Below are 12,717 nucleotides of genomic sequence, written 5' to 3' on the forward strand. Positions count from 1 at the left end.
AAGAATTATTGCATATGAAAATAATGAACGATTATGCAAAAGGAATTACACATGAAGTATCTCTGACAGAAGAAAGGCGAGATAAATCATCACATATAAATGCATTGTAATAACATGTGTACTAGAGGCTGGTGTAACTTTGTTATGTCTCTAGATGTGATTAGAAATAGAAGTGTGAAGCTTCTGTTCTCTAAGAATAGTTTTTACGTTAAGCAAAGAATTGTTCGTGCCAAAAAGGGTCAATATTAAAAAAAAATGTTCAATTCAAAAAGAATTAATGCTTGAACGGGGAAATAGAGTTCCAAAGCTTTTTGCAGTTTTTGTTGATCAAAACTGAAGGCCGAATTCAGAGTTCATGAGAACGCTGTGATTCGGAAAGCTTCTTAAAAGTTATTGTTTCTGTACGGGTGAGAACATTGTATCAGACAGGCTCTCAAAGAATTGGTCTACAAATTCAGGTGACAGTTCAACCAAATTAGATAGCGCTGTAACTTGGCAGGTGTGAGAATGATTGCTGTCATCGTATTCAGGAGCAGAAATGCTCACAGAAGGCCGTACCTGGGTGATGTTGCTTTTGTCACTCGCTCCACCGTTACCACCTAGTTGTAGTACAGGAGTCTCAACGAATGCTGTCATCAGGATTGGTAGCCGCTGGGGACAACACAATGCGTGAGCCGTTATTGGACTGAGCAAAGTATCGATGTCCATTGGTACTGCTGATGGAAGTGAAAGACAGATGTCCAACACGGATTCATCGCCGGATAGCATACATCTTAGTACCGGTAAGATACAGTTCTGCCATATAGGTCTGAATGAAAGGAACCAGGTCATGTTTAGATCTCTCAGCCTGGCCAATCCAAGGACGTTAGTTATCCTGTCCCGGTAGCGCATTGCTAGGATTGTCTCTTCCATTCCCATGGGAGCTATGTCTGAGTTTCGGCTTGCCATAACGAAGCAGGAGGGTCAAAAATAAAATCCCTGCGACGAGTCCCAAAAATAATGGTATGCCGCCAAAAACAGAGTGTACAAAATTAGGAACGATTCCCAAAATTGCCTGGAAGGGTGTTAGAAGTCCTGTAAAGACTGTCTTAAATATGCCTGGGATGCTTGTGGCACTAGACATGTTAAGGAGTTGGCTCAACATTTCTACGAAATGCACGGGGCAATTTGTTGATAAAAGGTCATGAACTTCAGTAGCTGTCCTTGCAACTAGAAGATCATACGTCTCTTTTGATGACGTTATAGGCACTGTTGTCTGTAAAAGCACAGATTTCATTTTGCTTAATGTATCAATTCGTATAGAATAGAGATTCAGACGAGGCCAGATGGGAGTCACTGTGTCTGCAGGCCCACTTGGAAACAATGCTTGCATACAGCATTTGACCATGGATGTTACTTTCACTAGATAACTTTTCCCTGGCACGAGGCCACAACATCTGTGATCCGTTCTAAGACTGTAACTCCCGTTCGAAAGTTGCATAAAGAAGAGCTCTATCTGAGTTGCAGGTGTGACTAGCTGGTGGCATGAAAGGTTGTTAGAATTTCCATCACATGCTCCGTGTAAATTAATACCCTGACACAAAAGTATACCGCTTAGTGAATGTTTACAGTTGTCACCACTAAGAAATACATTTTTGTTGCTGTCACTATAGCAAGAATGAGTGTATGGTAATTTCCATTCAGATTTTACATATCCTTTACCCAATTGTTCATACTGGCCAGCAGGTATGTACTCAAGGCACTTTTTAAATCGGAAAGTTGTTATCGGAATGGTGATAATTAAGTGTATTATCCATTCAATGACAGGACTCTCTGACATTGTCAATGGTAATCTCTCGAGTTTTTCGATGCTCAGGATTGTATAGTCTGCTCCTTTCTGTGCCAAACTTATCTGTTTATCAGTAAGGTTAAAACTGGAAAATAATGACGTTGTGTTGATTAAACGCCAAGGCACATAGCCTGAACGAGGATTTTGCAGCGTCCAGCCTAATTCTATAATAGAACGCAATTGAGACTGGCCATGTTGTAACATTAGCAAATCTCTGTCTATCACATCAAAGGCAGAGGATACAATATTGTCCAACGAATATATTCTGGAAGACAGAGTCATTAACCCATTGTCTACCACAGAAAGTGATTTTTCCAAATTAATACGATCCATTTCTCGTATTTTCTCAGCAGTTTCAATTTGCTTTACTTTCCAAGCCTCGTTGTAAGCAGCATAGATACTGGTCGCTATGAAACGCTTTTGACGCTGTTTGCCTTGTCCAAGAATGAAATCGCGCAAATCAGCACCATCTTTTAGTAAAGACAAGTGTTGCTTAATTTCAGCCAGTGTGGATGATGTTAGCCATTCAAGGCAGAGCTTCCCTACACTGTATGTTGTTATAATCCCTGGATGTTGTCTCTGGGAGTATCTTGAGTCTAATCTGGTCATTTTTAACCCCTGTGTTTTATTCAGGAATCTATCTTGACAGCTATTTGTGTCTGTAGGCCAGATTAACCATTTTTTCCAATCAGGATGTGTTCTGTTAAAATGTAAAATTTGTGACACGTCTAACTCAATATCTGTGGTTGCATTCTCAGGTATTGGCTTTGGTATAGACGGTGTTTTAAGGTCTTTGATCTTAGCTAGGCCAAGACAAGATGTTTGGTGTATTGTGTCATTTAAAAACAACATTTGTTCTGGTATCATGCAGGTTCTAAATAGTGCTTCAATGCCTTGCACCTGCCAATCTTTTGTACCCCAAATTGTTTTCGTTTCAATATTATTTTTCCAATAATCAAAACCAAATGTCATCATTTTGTCATAAAATGCTTCTGAATATATCAATTTAGAATTTGTCAGCATTGTTTTCATTCCTGTTTCATCTAACAGTTTGTAATAAAACGTTTCTGCATTACTGGTGTTAAACCCTGAGAAGTATTTGAATTTCTCAAAAAATGCTTTAGAACTGCTTTTAGGTGGTGTAGCACAATGTTCCCATTGATTATACATAAAAACATTTCTAGGCTGTGCAGATTTATGCAAGTAATGATCACCATAGTGTGTGTAACAGAATAACTGCTCATAACTAGATGAACCTTGTAAATAATCATGATCTGTGAATCTAGCTGACATTACTAAATCAGACATCATGTCATTAATACTGTTAAAGTCCCAATCATCAGAGAATGTACTTGGTTTTACAAAGTCACTTAAGGAAACCTTTAGTTGATGAGGATACTTCAGGATTTCGACCGGACCATATATCTCATAGTCTGTTTGTCTCCCATACTACCCCACCAGCTATTGGAATTGCTGTGACATTTACTGTTGACAGTTCTCTTTTCTTCACGTGGGATGATCTGTGTGGTTTCAGGACTAGGTTGATGTTATGACTTGCTGTGTCCATTCAATTGTAATAAACTTTCCTAAAATTAAAACTAAAATTAGGCATAGTAGGAGTATGAATACCCCTGAGATAATCCAATGCTCAATCAACGGTGAATCCAGATATAATTCTTTGATTTGTTGAAGGAGTCCTGTTGTATTTTCTTTAGAATACTTTTTTGTTTCTGGCATCACTTCGGGGTCGTTTTGATCTTCAGAGAAGTTGTCGAAGTTGATGAAATAACCAGAGGCAGTTCTGTCAATTGATGGGATTGTTCTTTCAATCTGTCTCTCGGTAGCACTTTCTGATGGTAAGGGGTAAGGGGCTGTGGCAGGACCTCCTGACCCGCTAGCCAGCTACAGATTGCTATTTAGAGCCCATCTCTATTACGCTGTATTGTGAAACGCTGTATGATCGTTTTTAAAATTTTGTGAACTAAGGAAACCTTTTTTTAAAATTACCGCTGATCGCATTCTTGCACACACTTCTTTTCATTCTTGACGTTTGTGCACTTCTGGAGTCTGAAAAACGCACCTAGAGCGCTGATTCGTCTTCCCTCGGATTGAGAGAGAGGGAGGACACCACTTCCTGTTGAACTGCTGGCAGTTAGCACTCTAGCAGTTGAGTGTACCGGGGCTATTTAGGCTGAGCCTGACTTCATTAGCGCTGCGGTAAGGGGTTGTGGCAGGACCTCCTGACCCGCTAGCCAGCTACAGATTGCTATTTAGAGCCCATCTCTATTACGCTGTATTGTGAAACGCTGTATGATCGTTTTTAAAAGTTTGTGAACTAAGGAAACCTTTTTTAAAATTACCGCTGATCGCATTCTTGCACACACTTCTTTTCATTCTTGACGTTTGTGCACTTCTGGAGTCTGAAAAACGCACCTAGAGCGCTGATTCGTCTTCCCTCGGATTGAGAGAGAGGGAGGACACCACTTCCTGTTGAACTGCTGGCGGTTAGCGCTCTAGCAGTTGAGTGTACCGGGGCTATTTAGCCCTCGCCCCCTACAGAGCGCGCAGCTGTCGCGCGCTGGGGAGCCGAAGACAACGCCGAAGACTAGCCTAAGAGTAGCCCGTCTGCGCCCGTCCGCGACTGGACGGGGCCAGGGGCCACCCTCCTTGTCCTTGTCATTATGGATTGCGCTTCCCCCACTCTTTGTATCAGGTATGCTCCTCAAACACTCAGGGCACTACAACCCCCACAACAATACCGCTGTAACAACAAAGCGCTCCCGTGTCCTGAGGGTCCTTTTTACTGTATCAAATGCGGATTTCAAGCCTTGCCTTCCCATGTCATTTCTGGACGGCCTACAGATTATACTGACGACCAGGGAAACTGGGATAGCTTTTTGCTAAATGTCAGATCACTCCCCAAGCACTGCATAGAACTGTGGGACACTATTTATAACACTCAACTCAAGATATGTTTCCTAACTGAAACATGGTTGAAACCTCACACTATCCCTACCATCACCCTAGGGATACCCATGGGATATAAAATCCTTCGCCTCGACCGCCCTGTGAAGGTGGGAGGTGGAATCGCTATTATATACAGAGACACCCTGAGTATTAGAGTCTTAGAACAGGTGATGCTCCCTACTATGGAAGTACTCATCTTTCATTTAAAAATCAACTCTAAAACACAGTGGAAAGGAGCCTTGGTTTACCGTCCACCCGGACCCAATGCTGGCTTTTCCCTTGCTCTCACTGAACTACTAGCCCCCTATTTGAAAGCTAAGGAAAACTTCCTTTTACTTGGAGATTTCAATTTTCATACAGACATTGCTGACCATCAGGATACCAATACATTTCTTTCTGACCTTGCTTTGCTAGGTTTACACCCTAGAAATAGTGGCCCCACTCATTCAGGTGGTCACACATTAGACCTGATCCTTACTACCCAACCTAATGTTCATTGCCATCCCCCTAAGCATATTAATTGGTCGGACCATAAACGTATTGACTTCTCCATACCACACCTATCCAACTCCACTAACCGCCCGGCTACCCACTCTATTAAACGTAGGCCATGGCACAAAATCACTCTTCCCAAACTTACTCAAATTTGGGAACAGCCTCCACTTACCAATCTCGATAACATTGACACTGCTCTCTCCATGTTCAACTCTACGCTGATAACAGCTATTGACTCTCTAGCTCCACAGAAAAATGCCAAAAAACCTACTATAGCGAAAAGGGAAACATGGTATACGGAAGCTCTCAAAAGTGAGAAGAAGAAATGCAGAAAAATGGAAAAATTGTGGAGACGTACAGGTAATAGGGAAGACAAGAGACGCTACCTGGAGGCTATGTCCTCCTACTACAAAAATGTCAAAAAAGCTAGGAAAATGAGCCTGGCCACTCAAATCGCAGAAGCAGGCAACTCTACTAGAGAGTTATTTAAAATCATTCAAACTTTCACTAGTCCTGTATGTGAAAGTCCAGACACCTTCACCCAAGAACTATGCGATGAAATATCTCAGTTCTTTGAGGAAAAAATTGAAGCAATATATAAAAAAATCACTACAGTCTCTGACACTCTGGGGACTGAGGCCCCTGAAAATGCTCCGCAACTGACTTCTGGTGAAACTCTTCTGGACATCCCAAAAATTACTACTAAGGACCTGACCACTCTCATTAACCAAACTAAATCTGGTTCTCCCTCTTATTTGATACCAGCTAAATTCATCCCTCCGCTAATCGAGATATTGGGTCCTCATATTCAGAACCTACTTAATTTGTCTTTTGCCAAAGGCCAACTTCCATCTGCCTGGAAGGAAGCGGTAGTGAACCCTATTCGCAAAAATTCCACCATGCCCTGGTCTACACTCTCCAACCTTCGCCTGATTTCTCTCCTTCCCTTCATCAGCAAACTGGCAGAGAAGCACGTCAACACCACCCTCTCCAGTTTCATCGAAGCGACAGGGGGCCTGGACCAATCCCAATCTGGATTCAGGCCCAACCACAGCACTGAATCAGCCCTCCTCTCTGTGACAGATCAGATCAAAATGTCACAAGATAGAGGGGGCTCTATGATTCTAGTGCTGTTGGACCTGTCTGCAGCCTTCGATACCGTGTCTCATAACACCCTATTGAACCGGTTGCAGGGAGTAGGAATCGGAGGCGTAGCACTATCTTGGTTGGAGAGTTTCCTCGCCGGGAGATCACAATCTACCAGCCTGGGCCCCTTTCGTTCCATCTCAAGGGGGCTCACGAAGGGGGTGCCACAGGGCTCATGCCTTAGCCCTACATTGTTCAATGTCTATGTGGCCCCCCTTGCTGAGATTGTGCGGAAATACGGGTTCATACCGGTCTCCTACGCTGATGACACTCAGCTCCTCTACCCTTTCAGCTCCCTTGACCCTAAAATCAAGGGGAATTTTGCTGAGGGTATGAGAGCGGTGTCACACTGGATGGCGAGGAACTGCCTCCAGTGTAATGTAACAAAGACTGAGGTCTTGCTCTTTGGCAAAGCAAATATCCTTTGGACCCCTGACTGGTGGCCACTCGACCTTGGCCCAGTACCGGTACCCAAAACACATGTTAAAAATCTTGGAGTGAAGTTTGATCAAAAACTGACCATGAAAGAACACACCAACTACATCGCGGGTCTGTGTTTTCACACCATTGGTCTACTCAGGCGTGTCTTTCCTTTTCTTCCTGCCACATGCAGAAAGACACTTGTACAGGCCTTGGTAACCAGCCGCCTGGACTACTGTAACGGCCTGCTGACATTAGCATGTACGGATGCAGTAGGCCGCTTACAGGTGGTCCAGAATACGGCAGCCAGATTGGTCATGGGTGCACCTGCCAGGACTCCTTCCAAGCCCTTGCTGAAAGAACTGCATTGGCTTCCCATACGACAGCGCATCCACTTTAAGATCTGTTGTACGGTACACAAATGTCTGTATGGAGCAAGCCCCAAATACCTAGCCCACTCTCTTGAACTGTACCAGCCTAGCAGGTCCCTGCGCTCCTGCAACCAAGCCCTGTTAAAACCTCCCAATACAAAGAAGACTAGACAGGGTGACCGTGCTTTCTCCGCTGTTGGTCCTGCCCTTTGGAACAACCTTCCCATTAACCTAAGAACCACCATAAATCACTTGTCCTTCCGAAAGGCATTAAAAACCCTCCTTTTCCAAGAAGCATTTCCACCCACATAAACCTCAGGCTGCTCTACCTAATAACCTTCTTAGCTGGCAAAGCGCAGAGATACCCCTCCGGGATTGATTCCTGCGCTTTATAAGAAATTAAAATAAAATAAATAAATAAATGCCACATCATTGTAGACTGGTGTTGTTTCTTGATGAACTGTTTCAATCTGTGTCTCAAGAGGCACGAGTTCCATGGCACTATTGCATAGTCCTTCATTGTGCACTGCAGGCTGATCGAATGTGATGAGTCTTTCAGTTTGAACCTCTTGGATTGTTGCAAGTTTGGGTATTCTGTTATTTCTTGGGAGTCCACTGGGCCTACTGTTGATTATAGGCCACATGCTTGTGGTTTTACCAGATCTATAGACACGACTCTGTTCTCCTTTTTACCAGCAAGGGGCGGTAGTACTACTGATCTTGTTCCGGTGACTGCCAAGACAGGTACTGCTTTTCTGTAAGAAGGCCCAAATTCCTTCTTAACCGCGATCTTTTCTCTGACTAGATCCCCAATCTTTGGAATCCAGACAGGCCTTGCTGGGGCTGTTGCTGGTGGTGCCTCGTCAGTGGTACTTGGCTGTTGCTTTAACTTTATGTTGCTTAAAGATTTTCTTGTTTCATTCAGTTCCTGTAAAACAGCCAAACGATCCTTTACATCAAAGTGCGTTGTTTCTTCTTGTACCACTGACATCTGACTATCGAGGTCCTGAATACGCATTCTAATTCCGAACAATAGTTCGTATGGGCTGAAACCTTTTAGAGAATTTCTTGGCATGTTGTTAAGACTAGTCTGGACACTTATTAAATGTTTGACCCACCCAGCGCCTGAACCTAATACCTTCGCTGTTATAGATTGCTTTATGTCCCGGTTTTTTCTTTCTACCACACTGTTCCCTTCGGGGTGCGACGGACAAGAATACAGCAACCCAATTCCCATGCTAGCCATGGCCTCCTTATAAGCTCGAGAGCTGAAAGCAGGACCCTGGTCAGAATGGAACGTGGTAATTGCGTATGTGCCGATAAAGACTCGCAAATCTTTTATAACCGTTCTAGCGTCAGCCGAGCGCTGGAGGCCTCATTATTTTAAGTGCGTTTAGCCTTAATGGTGTACACTGGGACGCGCTTCTCTTCTTTGATTGCGCAGATAGACCGCCTTATGCTGTCTAGAAGGGATCCTGAAACTACACTGGCCTGTTCATTACTGCGATCTCTGTTACAGTTTTCACAATTTTGAGCAAAACATTGAATATCTATGCTCATTCCTGGCCACCAGTACTCTGATTGTAATTCTTTCAGAGAGGCTTTGATTGTTTGGTGTCTCAGACCCAACCCCATGTGTGCTTCCAGTAAGAGGAAGCCCCTCCTGCTCCTGTTTGGAATTACTCTGTCCCCCACTCCAGGGATTCGAACAAAAGGAACGGAGTTTGCATCGATTATGTATGCATATTTGAGTGGATAGTTTAGGGCAGTGCTGCACAGTCGCCTTTTACGGTCGTTTTTACTGCCAGCATGGTTTCCCCGTCAATGTATTTATCTGTACGCTTTTTTGTGGCTACGGAAGCCGGGTTAGTTGCTTCCGCTGTGGCTGTATTAGCCAATGAATTCCCTGAAACGTGAACGCCATCACGTCGAAGACTCTGTGCGTGAATCACGTGAGTCTTTTGTAGTTCTTTGTGTAAAAGAGCTACTTGTTTCCAGAGCATTTTATGCGGTATTGTGGCACCTGTGTCATCTTTGTAGTCGTTTTCGATCCAACTCTGCAGTTTGTTATTGTAAGAGTTGACGCAAAAATGAGAATCGCACACTATAAGTGTCGGGAATTCACGTTCTGCATTTTCGAGCGCCATATTTAAACATCTGATTTCAGTTCTCTGAACCGAACAGTTCCTTACAGATTCAGTTTTTGTTACTTTCGGTCTGAATTTACCGCACAGCCAACGACCTTTAATGATCGCACATGCTGCATTGTAGGATTTGCTCTCTACATTGAAATGCTGTACAAAACTATCTGTATAGATTATACAGGCGTACTGTGCGAGAGGCAGAATTTCGATTGGCAGAGGATATTCTTCTTCATATTCTAAATTATTCAGTTCTTCAAATTGCGGGGCGAAATAGTATTTCACATCTTCCGCTCCTAGAGAATCTATACACTGTATCCATTTCGGATCCAGTGACATTGTAGGCAGGTTTACTGGGCTGAATAGCGCCTCGAAGGCGGATTCCGCTGTAAGGATATTAATCCGTTTGCCGTGTGCTAGTTCTCGCTCATTTGCTAATGCGATTTGCACTGCATTCACAGTTCTTTCTGTGTGACTGAATGCTTTTTCTGCTTGTGTGTACAAGTGAGATTTAATTGAAATTGGTACCTTTTCTCCCTCATTAGAGGTTAGGTATGTGAATCCGCATCTTCCTGGGATGACTCGAATTACAAGATCACGTGTGTTGTCACGTGTATCTAATTTTGTTTTTGCTAACATGTCTGTTTGCAGTGATCTCAAAATTTCTGTGTGTTTCTGAGTCCAATTGATTTGTTTAAAATCGGGTTTAATTAGTTCGTAGAGAGGTTTAACCCTCTTCGCGTAATTTAGAATGTAAGTTCTTCCGAAATTCAGAAAACCTAGTATGGATTGTAAATTCTTCAGCGTTTTTGGAGCTTGGAGTACAGCGCACTTCTCTAAGAAGTTGTCCGCTAGGCTTTTTCCTTCACTTGATAATTCGTACCCTAAAAACAGTACTGTCAGATGGGCAATTCGAGACTTTTTAAAGTTGAATTTGTAACCCTCTGCTGCGAAACCAAGTATAATGGTGTTCACTCTTTTCAAGTGAGTATCCAAGTCGTCGTCTGTGAGATAGATATCATCTACGTAAGATAATGCCTCATCATCATAGATTTGGAGTAACTCTGTTACCCTAGCTGAGAATAGTCCTGGCCTGTTCTTGAACCCCTGTGGGAGTCGACAGAATTTTTTCTGCGACCCAAATGCAGAGAAAGCGGTCAAATATCTGCTTTCTGGTGCAATGTTTTGACAAAAGAAACCATTAGATATGTCTAATGTCGTTTTGTATTTTTTCCTAACTATGTTATTCATTAGGGCTGCACTATGCGAGTTTTGTACTGCAAAAGTTTTACAACATGTATTAAGGTGTCTGTAGTCCAAAACTAGACGATATGAATTGTCTGGCTTGGAGACAGGAAACAAAGGATTGTTCATTTGAGAGGTGCATGTTTCAATCACCCCCTGGTACTCAAGTTGATCTAAGATCTCCCTGACTTGTTTTTTAGCTTCTTGCTTTATGGGATACTGCCGTTGGGCAGTTGGTTCATTTTTTAACTGGATTTTGTGAAGAGGAGAGTCCTCATCCCATCCTACATGATTTTTATATAATGCAGGTGCCTGGGCCACTGCCCATTTCCTTGCATATGTATATTTTTTGTGAATCGGAATGTGATTCGGGAAGGCAGGCATAATCACTTCTTCGCCACGAGGGCACTCCCTGACAAACTCTGGGGGCCAATCTTCTTCAGCTAACAGAATATCGTAGCCTTTTGAGAGCTTATCCCAAAATAGACCCTTAATTTTCCTAGTCTTATCACCCTCTATACGCAATGTTATTTCGTATATTTTATGGGGCTCGCTAAGTCTGGCGTCGGCAGTTTCAACTTGAATGTATTCATTCGTGTCTACTGTCTCCAGATGACTCATCAAGATATTGCGCGCTATACTGATTTCTGCTGCACTGTCCAACATTGTCAATGCCCACTCCCCGTTTTTCAACTGTGTCCTCAGTATTCTCGGCATGGTGGATTACTCTAATACTGGCTACCTTCTTTTTAGGAAATTGAGATTTTTTACTCTGAGCACGTTCCTTGTCTTTGGACTTGGTGTGCTCTCCTGGGTCTGACCGTCCTCTTCTTTCCGAATTCTGTGGAAGAGATCGAGAGAGACGTGTATCAATACTTTGATATCTATCAGGTTTTTTCAGATTATCCCTATTTCTAAGGTTATATCTTTTCTCAGAGGGCTCCCTCTGGGGAGACTGGCGTTCTCGAGTCGGAGTTCTTTCCCTCCGTCGAGGAGACCTTCCTCTGGACTGGAAAACTTTTTCCTTGGGAGTGGATTGTTTATTTCCATCCCAGCTCTTTTTAGGAGTGTTTAAATTATTTTTAATAAATAATTTTTCAGGATTTTCGAGCAGTTGGGGCTTTACCGGTTTCCCACCCAAGCTGTCTCTACCTAATTCTTCATAGCATTTTTCTTTGATTTTTGCAAGCTCAACAGGATCTTTTATATCTGTTTCCCTCAACTTCTGGCGGATCGCCACAGATGCTGCTTCTCCTTTTATGTTGGCTAATAATATAGCCGAGACCTGCTTGAAGTCTTTCAGTAATTTCATACCTAGATTTAAAGCGGGCTCTGGACCGAAATAATTTTGAATCTGTTTTAGCACTTCTGGTATTACCGCCATAGACGGAACACCGTGTGTTTTTGTGTAAATGGAAGCAAAGACTGTACCCCAAGTGTCGCAGTCCTCCACGTGTGGTGCGATTCCCATAGGAAGGCAGATGGTCAAGATTCTGTGTTTCTCAATAGGGGTAGTATCAGGAAATACTGCCTCTATTTGAGTGATTTTCTGTGCTAACCAGAAAGGAATTCGTTCCCGTTTTATGGGTGTTTTACCAAGACATGACTGTATGTTCTGTGGTGTAATTTTATTTGTGTTCCCCTGATGAGGGGTCAGCTGTGGTACATTGACAGCTGGTTGGACTGTTGCAGTCCGCATTACATATTGGACTAATTGCCTTTGTATTTTTATTAATGTTTTTAGCTGTACTAACAGCTCCTCTCTTGACATTTTTACAATGTCAGGATGTGGTGTGTAGCTGGCTAGAACCGGCCACGTGGCTCCTGGTCTACCTAGTGGACCGAGCCTGGTTATGTGATCATTGTGTTTTAGGGCGCCATTAAACCAGAGCAGGTGCTCTTGAAATTTAAGTGGAATTTCAATCTCCTCGAAAGGAGCGTACTCTTGCGGAAGGTTTCTCTATTTTGTAATAGTGAAACTCTTTTGTTCTAGCGTTTACCGCTGGAAAATTTATCCATGAATAGAATACCTCTGTCTGCCGATACTCGTGAGCCTCTATCACGAAAATTACTGTACCACCTTGAGGTGTCAGTCCATTTTCTA

This window comes from Lissotriton vulgaris, chromosome 2_1, assembly GCF_964263255.1.
Source record: "Lissotriton vulgaris chromosome 2_1, aLisVul1.2, whole genome shotgun sequence".
Lineage (NCBI taxonomy): Eukaryota > Metazoa > Chordata > Amphibia > Caudata > Salamandridae > Lissotriton > Lissotriton vulgaris.